At 53.7% G+C, this 16,286-nt stretch overlaps 1 long non-coding RNA gene across 1 annotated transcript; it reads left to right on the top strand.

Moving 5' to 3' along the window:
- Window positions 1-271: 271 nt before the first annotated feature.
- LOC138061387 (uncharacterized) lies at window positions 272-4,685 on the top strand. The gene is made up of 3 exons (XR_011135100.1): window positions 272-336; window positions 878-1,039; window positions 4,383-4,685. It is a non-coding gene; the product is annotated as an uncharacterized lncRNA (long non-coding RNA).
- The last annotated feature ends 11,601 nt before the right edge of the window (window positions 4,686-16,286 follow it).

The following is a 16,286-nucleotide window of genomic DNA, read 5'->3' as shown; positions in this document are numbered from 1 at the left end:
GCGGCGCGCCGCGGGAGGGGTGCATGAACGCCCCCCCCAGCAGCCGGCAGCCCCCTCTGCCTCCGTGTGCTCCGCAGCCGCCCGCTTGCCGCCACTTTCATGCTGGTCCCATCTTCAGCTTTGTCTCCCGGCTTAGTAATTCGCGCATCCTTATTCAGATTTGGTGACGTGGCACGGAGCGTAGCCCGGCCCGCGGCCAATGGGATGGCGGTGGCCATGGCAACCTCTTAATTTATAGCATATCTAAATTGGCTCCAGCCTTGTGCTTGGCACAGAGGGAAAAAAACAAGGCATCTCTATTGTTGAGTAGTAGGTTTTACCTGGTGCGGTGGCAAAGTGAGTATTTACCTTTCTTTGGGGTCTGGGGGGGGTCATGGAAGTTTTTCTCTCTCTTTCTCCTTTTTTTTTTTTTAAATCTCTATACGGAGTGGTGGTGGTGGCGGTGGGGAGGATGCCCGGGGCTGATTTCGGGGGGTCCCGGGGAGCGAGCAGGTCTGGGGGAAGCTGTCACCTGGCCTCTTTGCATAAGCGGGAGAGGTGGCAATTCGGGGTCTTTTGTCTGGGGATCCACAGGGATCAGCAGTAAAAACAACAAGCCGAAAAGCGGGGTGGGAGGGGGAAAGGGATTTGAGGGGGGGGTGAGGGTGGGGAGGGGGAGGGGGGCCGGGGCTGCTCGCCTAATGAGGAGGGGGTGCTCTTTAAGGGACGGCTCCTTCTCACAGTGTCTTGGGATGAAAAGTTATCTCTGGTACTTGGCCGCACGAAGGTATTTGACCCCCCAGCGAGCTCGCTGGCCTTTGTTATACAGACTTTTAGCGAAGGGGAATTCACATCGCTTTTCTTTTTCTTCTTTTTCTTCTTTACGCTCTGCATTAAGTAAATCACTGACAACATCCGTAAATCCTGAGTCAACACGAGAATAAAGAGGGGAACGAAGCGGGAGAATAGGAAGAGCGGATCGGCTCCCCTGGAAAACGAAAAAGAAAAGGAGAAAGGGAGAGAGAAAGGGGGAGAGGGAGCCAGCCCGGCGGACGGAGAGGTGCGGGGCTCCTGTGCAGTTGTGCATTATTTTTCTCTTTAATTTCAGGTGCCGCGGAGCTGTAAATAAGCGGCTCACTTCGGGTGCAGGGGAAGGAGTGCATGAGTTGACCTTTCGTGTTTGTGGCCGAAGGGGCGATGCCGGGCCTCGGCGGCAGGCCCGGCACGGTGCCGTCCCCTGGCGCTGGGCGAGGGGCGGCGGCGGGGGCAGAGGGGCCGGGGCAGCCGGCGGCGGCTCGGGCTGCCCGAACGCGGAGCGAGCGCTGACGGCCGCTGAGCGCCGTCGCTGCGGGGACTCGGGGCGGGTTTTGCTGCGCGGCTCCGTGCGGAGGGGAGCGGAGGGCAAGGGCGACCGCCGGGCCTGGCCATGCGGGAGAGGAGGAGGAAGGTGGCAGCTCAGGCGAAGGGCGGCTCTCCCCTTCCCCGGCGCCCCGGGGCCGCCGGCGGGGCGGCTCGGGCCCCTCCTGCCCCGCCGTTTCTCTGCCACCATCTCGGTATATTTCGTTTTTTTCGCTCCGGAGCATCCCGCCGCCGCGGAGCGGGCCGCGCCCGGCTCCGCACCGAGCCGCGGAAACGGCCCCGGTGACCCCCCAAAACCCCGCGGCGGCAGCGGCGGCGCGAGGGCATCGCCGGGAAACGAGCGCGGTCGATTTTCTGTGCGGGTTTTCATCGAGGGAGTTGGAGAAGGAGAGAAAATGCGAGAGGAATACGCAAAAGCAGAGCGATAGAGACAGACAGACAGAAGGAAAAATAAAGAGAGAAAAAGAAAGAGAGAAATAGAAAAAGAGAGCGGAAAGGGAAAAAGAGAGAACGAAAGTAAAAGGATAAAAGAAAAGGAAAGAAATTAAAATAATAAGGGAGAAAGGGAGCGTAAGAGAGAGTAAGACTAAAAGGGAGAGAAAACAAAGAAAGAACGAAAAAAGAAATACGAAAGAAAGGAGGGAAGAAAGGAGCAGCGAAAGAAAGGAAAAGAAAAAAACGAAAAGAAAGAAATAAAATGAGAAAAAGAGAGAAAGAAAAAGAAAGACAGCAAACGAGAAAAGAGAAATAAAGAGAGACCAGGAGAGAAAGAAAAAGGAAGAAATAAAAAAAGAACAGATATTACGAAAAGGAGAAAGAAAAGACAGGAAGGAATGAAAGAAAGAATGAAAAAGAAAATAGAATAGAAAGTGAGAAAGAAAGAAAACGGGAAGAGAGGGAAAGAAAAAGAACGAAAGAATGAAAAAGAAGAAAGAAACGCAAGGAAAGACAAAAAGACAAAAAGAAAGACAGAAAGTCAAACAGAAATAAATAAATAAAGAAGGAAAGAAAGAAAAAGGAACAGAAGAAAGAGAAAAAGAAACCGTTCCTCGATTTCCGACCGGGCTCACGCCAGTGCTCACGCCATGCCTGGGTCTCTGCCTAAGTTAGTTGCTTCGCTCATTTTGCCGCTGTGGTTTATTTTGAAGCCGGAGGCCGCGGTGTGGGGCGGCGCGGCCGGGGGCTCAGCCCGGCCCGGAGCGGCCACGCGCGTTCGCGACCGGCTCGGAGCCCCCGCAGCGGGCTGGGGCGGCGCGGACGCTGCGGGCAAACGGCGGATCTCGGCGGAGGGTTTAGCGCGGGGCCGGGGAAACGCTGCAGCTGGGACAGGGCGAGCGGAAGGGGCTCCTCGGGGCGGCGGGGCCCTGCGGCCCGAGCCGGCCGGCAGCGCAGGAGCCGTTGTGGGCAGCTGGCAGGAATTTCCGATTGGGCAGGACTGAGAGGAAAAACAGCCCCGTGAAAATATGTACCTAGCGATATATTTAGGGAGATACGTGTATATATCCATACCTATATATATGTATACATGTGTGTATACATATACATACACCCACGCATAAATACGTGTGCACATATATATACAAATCTATATGCACATACAAATACACACGCATACGGATATATATTTATATTTATAGATAGATATTCACGTATAAACCCAGCTGCTGTCTCTCCGCGCTGCCAGGCCGGCCGAGGTGCCCTCTCCGGAGCGCTGCGCCCGGTGCCGCCGCCGCCCTCCGCGCCCTCCCGGAGCGCACCTCGCGGCTCGCCGGGCTGCGGAGGGGGAGCCCCTCTTGCGCACACGCTTTGATTTGCCACCGACAAACTCGGGGACTTTTTGGCGAGCGGAGCCGTCGCAGAGGCGGGCTCCGGTCGCGGCTCTCGGCAGCCCCCGCGGCGGGCGCTCCCGGGCCGCCCCGTCGTGCTGGTGCCCCCCAAAGTCAGAGCCCGTCGGGGCGCGGGGGAAGAGAGGGTTTTTCCACGGCTAAGCACTGCTCCGTGCCCAGCCGCGGAGGCTCCGCGCTGCGCAGGGAGAGGGGCCGGGCAGGGTGCGCCGGGGCCCCGGCTGGGCCGAGCGGCCCGGGGGGGCGGCCCGCACCCTTGGGCCCCCCGGCCTGTGTACTACCCGGCCGGGGTTGGGGTTAGCCCCCTGCCTTCCCCATGCCCAAGGTGGCTCCCGCAGCACCTTTTCCTGCGTGACCGGCCGGGGAACAATGCGGGGAAAGAGCGGGTCGTAGCGACGCGGGGCTGAACTGGGGGACACGGCGGGGGGTGTGCGTGTGTCAGCGCCGATCACATGCTGTTACAAAATTAATATGTATAATCTATAATGTACGTAATAGGGATGGGTGTGTGCTGGTGTATATAACGTGCGTGTGTGCAGAGGTAGCCCGCAGACACAGCGGTGTTCACGCATTTCCTTGCGCTCACTCACTCACACACACACACACACACACACACTCACTCCACTCCCACGGCCTTGCACACACACACGCACGCACGCACAACGGCCTTGCACACACACATATATGCGCACACACACACGCACGCACACACACGCACTCCGCTCCGGCGGCCTTGCACACCCTCGGCTCCGACCTGCTCTTGCACACGCCTTGCTGCCTGCCGGCCCGCGTCTTTGCCGAGAAGGGTGCCCGTGTCCCGCCCTGTCCCGGCCCCTCTGGCCCTGCCACCTGCTAGTTATTTCTCGGGGATGCGGAGCTCTCCGGCCGCGGCCGCCGGCCCCTGCAGCCGGCATCCCCCCTGCTTTCCCGGCAAAGGGTCTGGCTGCAGCGGGGCGGGGGCGGCCGAGAGCTCCTGCTCCTCTCTCCCCGGCTCGGCCTCCGCTTTCGTTTGAAAGTAAAAGAATAAATATATTTTTTTCCCTTCCAACGAGAAAAGGGGGAAAAAATCCAAACAAACAAACAAGCAAACAACCCCTCACCCCAGCCCTATTAGACACATTCCCCTATGGTAACAGATGGTAATTCAGGCAACATAATATCCGCCTATATGTAACTAATAAACCTATTGTGTTTTAACAGGGTAATGCATGGAGAAGCAGCGTCGCTTATACAAGATGTTGACGGAATTTACTATATTAAAAAATCCCCTTTCAAGAATAAAGTGTATCAACTTACAACACAACAGACGGCAGAGGGATAAGTGAAACAGACAAAAGACAAACAAGATAATAATCTGTTTCCAATCAGTTAAGCCCTGTAGAATTTGTAATATGCGGTTTGCATATTCCCCATGTGTTTTGTAATTAATTATCTATCTGTTAGGATGCTCCGCCGACGAGTTGGTTGATATTTCCACCTATTTCGGTCGTGCGCGGCGGCGACTCGGCGACAGCCGCCGGGGAGCCGGGGCCGGGCAGGGCTGCTCGCCCCGGCCGAGGGAGCCCTGGCCGGGATCGGCGGGAGGCTGCGGCCCGGCCCGCGCCGCTCCGCGCCCCTGCGCGCCGGCCGCGGGGCTCCGCAGCACCGCGCTGCGCCGCGCCGGCTCGCGGGGGACGCGGTGCGTTTTGGTGCGCGCCGGCTTTTCCTCGCTACAGTCCCCTCCTTTCCCCTGGTAAAAAGGGGACGGTGCAGGTTTTAACATTAAACAAACCCAGCAAGCATCTCCTCGCCGGGCCATAGGCGTTTCTGAGTGACTGCGTTACAAATTGTAAATTTAAATAGCTCACAGGATTCATTACCTCCCGCGTCTGATTTCACCCAGCCGTGAAAAATTGTCCTGGTGTACCACTGAGAAAGGGTTTGCTGCAAAGAGCCACAGCCTAATCACCAGCTTTCTCTCTCCAACAAAAGTGTAATTATTTTGTTTTGGGTGTAAATATAACCCACGGTACAAAAAAGATAAACCTCCAACAGCGTCTGAATGCATTACGAGGACGTTTAAAAAGATCCGTCCTAAATTAACACCAAGGTTAAAAGGGGAAGGCAGCTGGGACATGGAAATTTCCGTATTATTCTAGGTATGTGTGTATGTGCGTGTGTTCACACCGCCGCAAACAAAGCGGCCCCCCCCGCGCACACAAAGAACCGCGCCGCGCCGCTGCCCGCACCCCGGCCACAGCCACCCCCGGGCACCCCACTCACCAACCGGAGCCCCCCGCCCCACACCTCGCCGGCACCCGGATAACACGAACCCACCGTGTTATCCGGTGGGCTCCCACGGCTCCTCCGGCGCCAGCCCCAAAGGGGACACGCGAGGGTCCCTCGTGGGGCTTCGGCGACTGGGCGGCGGCCCCGCAGCCCCCTCCCCGCCGCAAAACCCCGAAAAAGGTCCCGCTAGCCCCCGGCCGGCGCTGCGCCCCGGTCCTGCGCCGTCTCCCCGGCTCGGTCCCGCCGTCCCCGGAGGAGCCGGGCAGCCCGGGTCGGCCTCTCGTTTTTCTTCCCTTCTCGCTTCTTTAGCTCTCCGTGCCAGGCAGCGAGGACGCCCCAGCCCGGCCCGGGATGGCTTTTTACTCCCTGCTCCCCGCGGGCATTTCTGTAAACGACAGGGGAGGGGGGGGAAAGCAAAACAAAATGAAACCCAAAACAACATCGCGGCTGGAAATACAAACGAAGAACGGGGTGACTTTCTCCCTTTTTCTTATTTTTAACGAATTTATTGTTTCCTTCCCTCCGAGCTCTTGGTCGGCGTTTCGGAGGGAGAGACACCAAGAAAACGAAAGCCGATGCCGGTGCCGGCGGCAGGGTGAAACCTCGGGAGAGGCGGAAATGACTCCGGAATTAAGCTCGGTCGATGCCCTTTAAAAGGGTGGGGGAAGAGGAAGAGAAACGGGACGGGTGTTGCACTGCCGGCATGAAGCTGGCGGCCCGTCGGAGCGGAGCCCCGGTAAAAGCCGGGCGGCGGCCGGACCCCGGCGCAGCCCGGCTCCGCGCCCCGGCGCGGGGGCGCCGCGGAGGCGCCGCTCCTTCCCCCTTGGACGCGGGGTTGGAACCGGGCGGTTCGGGCTTTCCCTCCCCGGAGCCTGGCTCTCGCTCCGGTTTTTGGGGGTGGCTTGGAGCAGCCAGTGCCGACCCCATGGCCCCGAATGAGAGGTCCCTTCCCCGACCTTCCCTGTCCTCCTCGCCCCCCAGCTCCGGGGGGCAGCTTTCCCAGGGCGGCAGCGGGGGCTCAGGGCCGTGATTTATCGGGATTTCACCGACTGCTCCCCGCTCCCTCCCCTACAGCTGTTTTAATCGGTTGCTTTTTCCGCGGGGGGGGCGGTAATTGGAGACGCTTAAATTCCACCCCCGCGCAGCCCCTCCCAGCTCCAGCACTTCTCCATCCTAGGGCCCCATTCGCACCCCAGCTGCCTTCTCGCAGCCCTGTCGCGATTGCCCGGACAATTCCCCAGGGCTCCCCGCCCCGGCTTTCCCTTCCGCTGGGCTTAAGGCTCCGCTATGCGCGGAGCCGACCCCAGGGCAGACCAGGAGCCCCGATCTCTCCCTGCCCCTGAGACGACGAATCGCGGCCGCCCTGCTTTGAAATCCAGCTAGGAAAAGCCTGGCTGAGCAGGCGTGTAGCAATAAAAGACCTGGAGAAAGACAAGCCCAGAGCTTCGGAAACTTATTTGCTTGGGGGGCGGTGAAGAACTCGCTCCAAATTTCCTCGGGCGATCCCCGGCCCGCTACAACCTCCCGTCGATGCGACCGCCCCCCCGGAGGGGCTGCTCGGGCCGTTCCCACCCGCTCCCCCACCGCTTTGCCGCTAATGAGCGTGTGTGTTGACACGGCGAGGCGATGCCCCCGTTTGCCTTTGTTTGGGAGGTGTGAAAGAGGGAATCTGCATGAGAAAAGCCGGCGGCAACCGCGGAGCTCGGCATAGCAGCAGCGGGACAGAGCGAGCCGGTGCGTGGGGAGTCCGCCCTGTCGGGGCAAAAGCCCTCGGAGCGGGGGGGCTGGGGGAGGAGGCGGGGGCCGGACTGAACCTGGGGTTATCTCGATTTTAGCGAGCCAAACCGAGGAAGGGAGCTTTTCCCGGCCCTCCTCGCCCAGTGCTCCCGTCGGGGGTCCGGGGCTGGGCGGGGATCCGAGCTGGGCCGTGCGAAGGGGTGTTGGCAGGGGCTGCCCTTCGGGCGCCCTCATGGGGGTGCCCCTGGTATCCCCGCACCCCGGGAACCCCAAAGCTGGAGGGCAGAGAAGCTGGGTGTCCCCGTCGGGCTGTCACTCTCCTCCACACCCTCCCCGTCCCAGCGCCTCCCCCCTCCCTTGAATTTTCTGGTGAAACGGGGAGGGGTGAGGGGAGGCACACGGCCCGCACCCGCGGGCAGCATAATGGGGCTGGGTTGCATCGCACCCACCCGGGCTCCGGCGGGGAGGCCGCTCGCTGGAGCCGGGGGCGAGCGGAGCGGGGCCGCCGCGCTCCCGCCGCCCTCCCGGGGGCACCGACGGGGCAGGCGGCGGCGGCGGCGCGAGCTGTCCAGGGTGCTGAACCGGTGCGGGACGGGCCGCCGGCCCCGCGCCCGCCCTCCGCCCCGCCGCTCCCGGCAGCTCGCTCCCTCGCTCTTTCTTTCGCTGCGTTTCCCTTCTCTTTTTTTCTATCTCCCTCTTACTCTTTAGGTTCTTTCTTCCCCTTTCTTTCTTTCTTCCCCTTTCTTTCTTTCTTCCCCTTTCTTTCTTTCTTCCCCTTTCTTTCTTTCTCTTTCTTTCTCTTCCTCTCTCCCTCTGCGTTCACACATCTTCTACTGCTCTCCCTATTTCTCATCTCCTCCTCTCAGTTCACACACATACACACGCATTCAGTGCTGATCTCTCTGTGTCTGTCTTCCTCCCCTTTCTCATCCCCCCTCCCTCCTCCCTCAGAAAGGTGCACTTGCCAGAAAGAGTGGAAATTTTGCAAACATGACGATATAATTAGATGACAGTCGTCGGAGCCCCTCCATCTCCCCAGTGCTGTGGGAACATTAACTACTTAATTCCGATGAGAGTCGGGCTGTGCTTACAGGGTAAATCGTCAGCTCTAGACACCGTCTCTATTTCTAGGGGTAAATACGGGCGGTATTTCAGAGTGATGGTCTTATTATCACCAGCTCAGCAGCTGTGATTAAAAATCAAAAACCAAGCTCCCAGTGGCAGGGCTAGGCAGACACACACCCTACCCTCCCCACGGGCTGGGGGACACCCTCCTCACACCCTGGGGTATTTGAACCGGCTCAAAATGTGACTGTACAGGAGAAAACACGCAGCCTGGGCTCCCGCACCTGCCCTGTCACAGCAAAGGAACCCGAAGCAAAGTGTATCGGAAAAAGATGGCAAATCCTGCTTCTTCAAGTTGGAAAGGTGACACTCGGACAATTCCCACCTCTTCTACACAAATGCTCTTTCCCTTGTGCTCACATCCCCCACTCCATCTTCCCCTGCATGTACACACACCTTGTCTCCCCACCCCGCCCTGGACAGCACCCCCTGCACCGGAGCCAGCCGGCAGCTCCTTCCCGGGACCAGCTGGCTCGGGGGAGGTAGCTACCGGGAACCCTGAGCAGGAAAAGGCCCCAGCAAAGCCCAGGTGATCTCCCCCCGCCCCCATCCCAGGGCTTGCTTGGATTTGCCCAGTCCCTGCACCCCGGTGAGGAGCAATGCCTAAGCAGAGTCCTCAGGGCTGCCCCTGAGAAACTCTGCCCCACTGTCAGGCCCGGGCTCCCCTGGAGAAGGGGTCTACACCTGCCTGTCCCCACCGCTCTTTGTTTGATCCCTACTCTCCTGCATATGCACACTCATTTACCCCTGCACACACACAGGCATGCCCTTCTCCTGCACACATACCTACCTCTGAGCTTGCAACCGGCCCCCCTTTCACACACATACAAGTGTGCACACACCCTGTTGCTGTGCGCACACACACACACACACACACAGGCACACACACACACACACACACACACACACACACACACACAAAGTCCTCTTTCCCTACACCTATTTGGCTCAGAAACATCTCTTCAGCATATCTATTACATGCACACACCAGCCATCCCTAAAACACATGTGTGCACACACACACACAAACACTCATGCATGCACGCACACACACACCAGCCTTCATACATGCATGTTCTCCCCTGCAACACCTATTGCCATGGCCCTGCCTTCTCTGGCATATCCAAGCTCTGTGGGAGCTGACTCTATCCTTCAGCCCCATCTTTTTATATGAAGAGATGATATTTTTCTCTCTTTGCAGGCCTGGGCCACAGGAAAGAGCCCTTATTGGAGTTGCCTTGAGGCCCAGAGTGGGGCTGAGCATTTGACCTAGACATCCCCAGCACCCATGCCACAAATTGCGTGAGAACTCAGCAGCAGCACCTCTCTCTGGGCAGGGACTTGCCCTGAAAACACCTCCATAGCCTCAGGGAAGGGGGGAACTGCACACAGGACCTGTCTAACCTCATCAGCTGCCTAATGTGCAGTTCTCGTGATGAGCATGCTTGGACTGTCACTGTCACCTGTGCACATGGCTGTGTTGCTTTCTCTCTTCTGCCTTCTCCTCTCCTCCTTCCTCCTGGAAGGCGAAGCTGTCTCCACTCCCTTCTGCTGACAAGTGCCCACTGGAAATGCACAACTTGCTTCTGCTAACCATATTCAGGGCTGCAAAAGCAGCTCCTCCTGCTCTGGGTAAGTGGCTCCCTCATCAGTTTCTGGGTATCTTGGGCTTCCCAGGCCACCCAAGAGCCAGGAGAGAAGACAGAATAGGGTATAAGGTTGGGCCATGACAGTAATGTAGAGGGCTTAAAGGAGAGCAGACTCCCCACGGGCTTGGGAAGCAGTTGGCTTCTTCCTCTTTTTCTTTAAATGCTTCTGATTAATTTTTCTGGAGCAGGGCGGAAAACAGCACGGAGGAAAATAAGTTCAGCATTTCCATTGGTAGGAACTTCTTATAGCTGGAGGTGAAAAAGCCCCTCAGCTGGATGACAGAGAACCCTAGAAGGGCTAATCAGCTGAGTCAACTAATCAGCACAAGCAATGCATGTGGGATCAAGCCCTGAAGATGCCCTGCAGGGCAGAAGCACTCCTAAGGAGAATTTGATACACCAAGGCTTTGCTGCAGGTAAGTTCCAAACCAGAGGCAGAAGCCTTTTGTGTAGAGACAACCTTAACCTTTGCTGTCCCTGGGTGGTGACAAAGTCCAGTTCTCTCTTTGTCTCAGACAAGAGGGCTGTGTTCAGCAGATTAGCTAAGGGAATAATGAGCATTCAAACAAGTGAGGACTTGTTGGGCCATGTTCTGCTTTATTATATTACCGTTAACAAATGATGTTTCGGGCAGCTTCCCATATGGGCTCATGTAAGCCTGACAAGTGGATTTGGTCAGAGAAATTAGGTGAGGCCAGTGCAGATCTGCGTAGTATCAAAAGATGAGCTCTCTGTATGTGTATGTATAAATGTAAAGGAACTGCACGTACACACACATACGTATCTGTGCACTCAGAAACTGTATGGTCAAGGCTGGGGCACACAGCCTTTCCCTGGCACCAGACACTGCTCGTGTGGCCTAGTGTGCTTATGTGCATGCACACACACACATGCATATGCAGCCATGAATGTGAGGTTTTTAGGTGCAGAAGCAGTACAGAAAAGGGTTTGGAGGTGTGAGCATGTCCCTTGTGTGTCCCTACAATCCAAACCCCAGGCAGCAGTTAAAGAGGCCGTTTTCTCTTTGTGGAATTTGAACCTGATTCTGCACTTGAAAGCCAGTGGAGATTAAATCCATCAGAGGCAGGCTCAGGTTTTTGGCTCACAAAAGCTCTGTGCAACTTCCTTAGACTTCAGCAGCGACTGCATGTACCGAGCTGAGTGCAGACACTGGCTGTGGCTGTTGATTTCTTTGCACTGGTGCGTGAGAGGAGACTAACAGCGAGAGCAGAACGCTGCACCTCAAGTCTCTTTGGTCACTCCTCATACAGAGCCTCCCTTTGTTTTCCCTCATAATCTCATCTCTAACCCAGGTAAACGCCCTCCTTAGGAAACTCAGCTTTGAGTGGCTGCAAACGGTGGGCACCAGTCTTATGGTGGGCCTGGTACAGCTTATTTATTTATTCCCCCACAAATGTAAGGGAGAAACACAATAATGTGAAAGAACCGATAGCTTCCTGCTGGAGAAGCCAACAGGGACCTGCCGCAAGGTCCTGGTACGGTATGTCACTGACACTGATTCAATCTGACACCTGGGTGTCTCCAAAGCCATCACGTTGTGTGCTGCAAATGTATATTAACATTAGTATGCATTGGCACAATATGGATCCATTATTCCAAATGCTTATGAGAACTAGGTGCTGCATAGGAGCAGCTGCTGCTTTTTAAGCCTCAGAGCATCAATAGATTCATAGATTTTAGGGCCAGAAGGGACCATGGTGATCATGTAGCCTGACCTCCCACAGAGCCCAGGCCGTAGAGACTCACCCAGTAATTTTTGCCCCTCAACTTCTGGTTAAGTGGTAGCCTCGCTTTCAAAAAGGCAGCCAGCCTCTGCTGAGAGATTATTAGCAATGGAGAAGTTGCTGTCTCCCTAGGTAAATTTTCTCCCCTGTTTTAATCACTCTCCTCCTTAATCATAAAAGGGCAATTTTTTATTCCAGGGATTCAGCTTCCTACCACGTGGTCTTGTTGGGTGTTTGCCCTTCTTGCACTTCTTCTGCTATATACACGAACAGTCTGATCGTAGAAAAAAATGCTTTCCCCATTTTGCTGAAGTAGTGGTGATGTAGGAGACAGGAAAAAAATTCAGTGTCCTGGAATGCTCGTGCAATTGTCTTAAAAAGGACTAGTACTTCTCGGGGGTAGGAACTGTATTTGGGAGATACTCATATTTGGGCTTATCCCCTGATGGCAACTGTACAATATATGTTTAGTCCTTTTAGGGAAAAAAAATGTATAAATGCGTTTTGCAGCAAAAAGGTGATATTGTAGAAGGCTTTTGGTTTATATTATTTCTCCTGCTCCCAGGAGATGAAAGAAAAAAAAGAGAACGAGATCCACTAAACCAACAAAATAAAAAGAGCTAAAGGTTATATATTACGTATTTTAAAAAAAAAAAAGAGTAAATATCTCTTGTGTGACTGCTGAAGATGGATAATTATAATTCAAATCATCTCTGATCCCCAAACCACTGACAAAACTTCACAGATAAATGATCTGGGATCAGATCCAAAGTTTACCTTCATACAGGGGTTTGTCCCTTTGTTTATTCCCCTGGATTCATTTTGTTTTGGGGACAGGAGTTCTGTCCCCCGCTGTCTTCCAGCTGTGACGCTGTTAGGCCACCTGGGAAGGGAATTTCTCTGCCCACTGGGTGCTTGTCCCAAAGGGGCAGAGCAGAGCTAGGCTGCCTCATTCAGGCTGCGCCTGGTGCTGCCAGACGTGCCTGTGGTCCCGGCTGCCTGACCACTTCTACTGCTCAGACCTGGCTGGAGCACAGCCAGGTTCCTTCAAAGCCTGTGTGCTTAGGTTTCACCCTGCTCCCTGCACATCACCAAATCCAGGCGGACACGGCCGTTTCCACCTTGGCAGGTATCTTACCCCTTTACACTGGTGCTACAAGGCTGAGCAGCAGCAGCATCTGTTTTACAACAGTGGCAGAAAAAGACGAAATGACTGGTTCCAGGTCATTCTGGTAGTAGGTAGCTGATGGCAGGCTGGTCTCTTACCACAGCCACAGAAGGGGTCACTGAAGCGAGGATCTTGTTGGAACTTATTTGATTAATATGCACAAGTGAGTTATAGAGAAGCCAGTTCACCTGCACTGTTGCTGTTTGCCAGCAACACCACATTGGCATTTACTGTTGGGCATATGGAAAGGAAGGATTAGCAAATGGGATAGTTTACAAGACATTATTCAACAGGAAAAAGGTACAAATTAGTACTGTATTTAACGACATAATTGGATGATCTTCAGTGTTACTCTCACAAGCAGTCTTGAGTTGATACAATACTATGAAGGAGAGAAGCCTGCGTGACCTGATATGCATGGGACAAGATATAACCTCAGCACCAAGGCTTTGCAAATCCTAGGAGTGGAAGGATGCTTCAGAGGAAACAGAGTCTGCAGGGATGGGACAACTTTCATGAGATCATACAGGACTCAGAGAGGCAAGAGAAATTCAGCTCACAGGCTGAGATAGACCTCAGCTCTCCAACAGGCCCTTCCCCTGGCCCATCCTGAAGCAGAGGCTGTGCCTGCAACCCAAGGAACCTTGCTTATGCCATCAGCTGGGATATCTACTAGTCTCTCTCCATGCTGGGCTGCTTTAAGATCGAAAGACGGTCTTCTGTGTTCTCATGGAAATGGCTAGGCTGACCTAATGACTGTGTCCATCTCCTTTCTGGGGTTATGTGATGCCTTTGAAATCATTTTCTGCATGAAACATCTAGTAGGAGACCAACATGAAACCAAATACCCTTTCATATCCTCAAATGAAATTGGTAAGAGCAAAACAAACCAAAGGAGTTGTTTCTCCATGTGATGAGCAGTTATCTATGGAATTCCTTACTGCAGGAGCTTGCATGGATTAAGAGGAAACTGGACAAATTCATAGAAGAGAAATCCACTGAAGGATGGCAAGAACGTCGAAGCTATAGCTGGCTCAGGTAGTCCCTGAGTGGGTAGCTGGGAGAGTATTCTAGGGCATTGTTACGTATCCTTTCCCTGTTCTGCTGCTCTTCCCCAGACAACTGCTCATGGTAGTTCCTGGGGACAACCATCTGAGCTACATCCCTACCTCTCATTTGTCTGGATTTAGGCATTCCTCTGTTCTTGTAAGATGTTTGTTTTTTCTCTAGCTTAGTATTTTCTCAGATCTTGAGAAAACATGGAACAACTGCATTCCTGGAAAGGATGTCTCCAGTACATCTCCTCCTATCCCACTGTACATGAATAGCCTCTTTCTTGGCTGCTAAGCTGAATCCTGGTTTGCCTTTTCTGTTCCATTGCTCAGCTAATGTCATAGCAGACGTATCCCTCACCTCTCATATCTCTCACAATGATGACAGGAAATGAAAAAATGATACTAAATAATCTTTTTTCCTTCTACTAGACATTTATTGTAGGAAACACACTCAAAGAAGAGGGATGAATCTCACAACCACAGAAATTAGAGATGGAAAAGACCTTTTAGGTCAGCCAGTCCATTTCCCTGTGAATGCAGAAAAGCTTCTGAGTACAGTTAGATTTTCAAGGACTCCGTCCGGTCTAAAACAACTTTAGTGAAAAAGCTTCAACCTTAGTCCATTGCAGGACAGCTGTACCCAGGAGAGCAATAGTTTTCAGCTGAGTTTCATCTGAAGGCTCCTAAACTTTCTTCCAGTGGAAGCGCAGACATCTGTGATGAGAGATGAAGCTGTCTGATGAGATGCTCACAGAGTTTGAGCGAGCAGAGAGGCTGGCTAGTCTTTGATAGTTCATTTAGCTGGGGAGTCTGCCCTTTTCACATCCTAACAGCAAAGTCAGGTGGAGGATTGTGTGCCTCTGTTGAAAGGTGGATCCTACTATTTAGGGCTGGACAGCAGTTCAGTATAGAGCTTGCTTGCCCTTTACTTAACGGTAAACTCCAGGCATTGGGAGTATACGTCTATGCATAGCATGGCTATGGGGTGAAGGACAGCAGATCGGATGTGGACTGCACAGGTTGGAGCCCAAGAGCCCAGGCTGCTCAGCCATGGGGCCCTGGTGACCTTTGGCACTTCCTTTCAACTTTTTTTCCCTCAGTTTCTCCTCTTGCCCTTTTGCCTGGCCAGACTCTCAGCTCTTTGGGACCCTGTGCATTGATCCAGCACAGTTCATCATATGAATTCTAGATAAACCATTCCAGTCCTAGACTCTGAATTTTGTATTCTAGGCCACCTTCCCAGCCATGGAAAACCTTTCTGGAGGTCAAGCTACAGTTGACTAACAGTACAGCTTTAAGAGAAAGGAGAGGGAGAAAGAAGCTCAGGTGCTTCACCTCCAAATAAAGTTGCTTTGCACACTGCTTTGGGGCTGAGGGTCTCTAAAGCCCAGCTCCATATGCTTCCAAAATCACACTGATGTGTGAACAACATTGGGACATATGTACCCAAATAAAGGCGAAAAGCTATTCAGATCTTCTAGAAAGCTGCTTCCTACTTCCCATGGCAGTCAAAGGGAAGGAAGAGGAGAGAAGAAAATGCAGGGAAGGGAAAGGGAGATAAGCTCATAATTACATTAATGTTCAAAGAACCCTCCAGTCCAGGGATTTGCTTTTGAATCTAGACTTTTGGCTGTATGAACTTTCTCCCAGTGACTCCTCAAATCCTTATACTTATTATTATTTTTTGTCATTATCAGGAAGCAGAGAGAGTTTGCTGAGCCTGGGGTGCAGCCAAGAAGGGCCTTTCTAATTAACCCAGGAGGGAGGGGGAGGGAGTTAAGGATGGAGTGGGATTGCCAGAGCTCACCTAGAAATGGTGCCTTAATCCCCCTCCCCAAAAACACCCAACCTCTGATCTACACCAGAGACAACCATTTTAAAGAGACAGAGTTTCAATGTGCAACCTCCTTCTCATAAGTGGTCACCTGCCAGCTTCAACTGGAGGCATAATTACCATCCTTGAGGCCTGATCCATCTTATTCCCCTTGAAGTCGATGAGGAAACCTCCCAGACTCTGCTGGAAGCAGTATTAAGATCTTCCCCCATCTCTTTTCTCAGGATTTGTCTCCTTGCTAGGATAGATGATCCACCTGGCTTTGAGCCTGGGCAGCATCAGGAAAACTGGATGGGAATACTGGGCAGAAAGGTTTGGAGGGAGACAGTGCCTTGGGGAGCCAGGGAGAGGGAAAGAGAAAGAAGAGCAAACACAGGTCCATTAATCTGCAGTTAGTCTGCCTTTTTTGTTAGGAAGATGAACTTGATGAGTTAATTAAGCCACAGCCTGTAAAACCAGTTTATTTGCATAGCAAACTCCTGGGCCAGTGTGCTGTGAGCGGGCATAGCCGTGCAGACAATTC

This window comes from Struthio camelus, chromosome 17 (assembly GCF_040807025.1).
Source record: "Struthio camelus isolate bStrCam1 chromosome 17, bStrCam1.hap1, whole genome shotgun sequence".
In the NCBI taxonomy this organism is placed as follows: domain Eukaryota; kingdom Metazoa; phylum Chordata; class Aves; order Struthioniformes; family Struthionidae; genus Struthio; species Struthio camelus.
This window is presented reverse-complemented; position numbering and strand designations above follow the sequence as displayed.